This window comes from Eutrema salsugineum, unplaced genomic scaffold, assembly GCF_000478725.1.
Source record: "Eutrema salsugineum unplaced genomic scaffold, Eutsalg1_0 scaffold_31, whole genome shotgun sequence".
In the NCBI taxonomy this organism is placed as follows: domain Eukaryota; kingdom Viridiplantae; phylum Streptophyta; class Magnoliopsida; order Brassicales; family Brassicaceae; genus Eutrema; species Eutrema salsugineum.
Window position 1 is genome coordinate 45,170 of NW_006256750.1, and position 1,657 is coordinate 46,826.

General features: G+C 44.8%; 2 non-coding genes and 1 pseudogene across 2 annotated transcripts; all 3 read left to right on the forward strand.

The window, feature by feature from the left end:
- The first annotated feature begins 341 nt into the window (after positions 1-341).
- On the forward strand, positions 342-460 carry LOC112085072 (annotated as a pseudogene).
- A 405-nt stretch (positions 461-865) lies between these two features.
- Positions 866-984, forward strand: LOC112085057. Its single transcript, XR_002898677.1, has one exon. It is a non-coding gene; the product is annotated as a 5S ribosomal RNA (ribosomal RNA).
- Positions 985-1,392: 408 nt separating this feature from the next.
- On the forward strand, positions 1,393-1,511 carry LOC112085068. The gene has a single exon (XR_002898688.1). It is a non-coding gene; the product is annotated as a 5S ribosomal RNA (ribosomal RNA).
- Positions 1,512-1,657: the final 146 nt, after the last annotated feature.

The window sequence follows — 1,657 nt, forward strand, 5'->3', positions numbered from 1 at the left end:
CTTCTGAAGGACGCTATTTCTTAGACCGTGTGGAAACCAGCTCTACAACAACTTTTCAGAAAGCCCCTAGAGTGCTCTCAGGCTTGCCCAAGAAGTCTAAAGACCAAGGGTGCAGTTTACGAGGCCAAAATTTTGAGTTTAAGACCCTCTTCCGGGCGTTTTTTTAAAACATAAGCCCGGTTTTAGTGTCGTCAAACGTGGTGTCCTAACTTATATATCTTGGCACGAATGCTCGTCGCAGCTGGGCAGGAAAACCCATATAAACAGTGCAACACACGCGAAGAGATTTCATTGCAGACTCAAAGCCAAAGGATATATGCTAATGCGATACATATATTGATGGGTGCAATTATATCAGCACTAGTGCACTGAATCCCATCAGAACTCCGCAGTTAAGCGTGCTTGGGCGAATGTAGTACTAGGATGGGTGACCTCGTGGGTAGTCCTCGTGTTGCAGCCTTTTTTGTTCCTCTTGATTCTTTTTTTTTTTTTTTTTGGTCTTTTCATTTGAAAAACAAGGCATCTTCCGAAGGACGCTATTTCTAGACCGTGTGGAACCACGCCTCCTACAACAACTTTTCGGAAAGCCCCTAGAGTGCGCTCGGGCTTGCCCAAGTGTCTAAAGACCAAGGGTGTGGTTTACGAGGCCAAAATTTTGAGTTTTAGACCCTCTTGCGGGAGTTTTTCTAAAACATAAGCCACGGTTTTAGTGTCGTCAAACGTGGTGTCCTAACTTATATATCTTGGAACGAATGCTCGTCGCAGCTGGGTGGGAAAACTCATATAAACAGTGCAACACACGCGAAGAGATTTCATTGCGGACTCAAAGCCAAAGGATATATGCTAATGCGATACATATACTGATGGGTGCGATTATACCAGCACTAGTGCATTGAATCCCATCAGAACTCCGCAGCTAAGCGTGCTTGGGCGAGAGTAGTACTAGGATGGGTGACCTCCCGGGAAGTCCTCGTGTTGCACCTTTTTTAGTTCCTCTTGATTCTTTTGTTTTTATTTTTTTTTTGGTCTTTTCATTTCAAAAACAAGGCATCTTCCGAAGGACGCTATTTCTAGACCGTGTGGAACCAGGCCTCCTACAACAACTTTTCGGAAAGCCCCTAGAGTGCTCTCAGGCTTGCCCAAGAGTCTAAAGACCAAGGGTGCAGTTTACGAGGCCAAAATTTTAAGTTTAAGACCCTCTTCCGGGCGTTTTTTTAAAACATAAGCCCGGTTTTAGTGTCGTCAAACGTGGTGTCCTAACTTATATATCTTGGCACGAATGCTCGTCGCAGCTGGGCGGGAAAACCCATATAAACAGTGCAACACACGCGAAGAGATTTCATTGCGGACTCAAAGCCAAAGGATATATGCTAATGCGATACATATATTGATGGGTGCGATTATATCAGCACTAGTGCACTGAATCCCATCAGAACTCCGCAGTTACGCGTGCTTGGGCGAGTGTAGTACTAGGATGGGTGACCTCTTGGGTAGTCCTCGTGTTGCACCCATTTTTGTTCCTCTTGATTCTTTTTTTTTTTTTTTGGTCTTTTCATTTGAAAAAACAAGGCATCTTTCCGAAGGACGCTATTTCTAGACCGTGTGGAACCACGCCTCCTACAACAACTTTTCGAAAAGCCCCTAGAGTGCTCTCGTG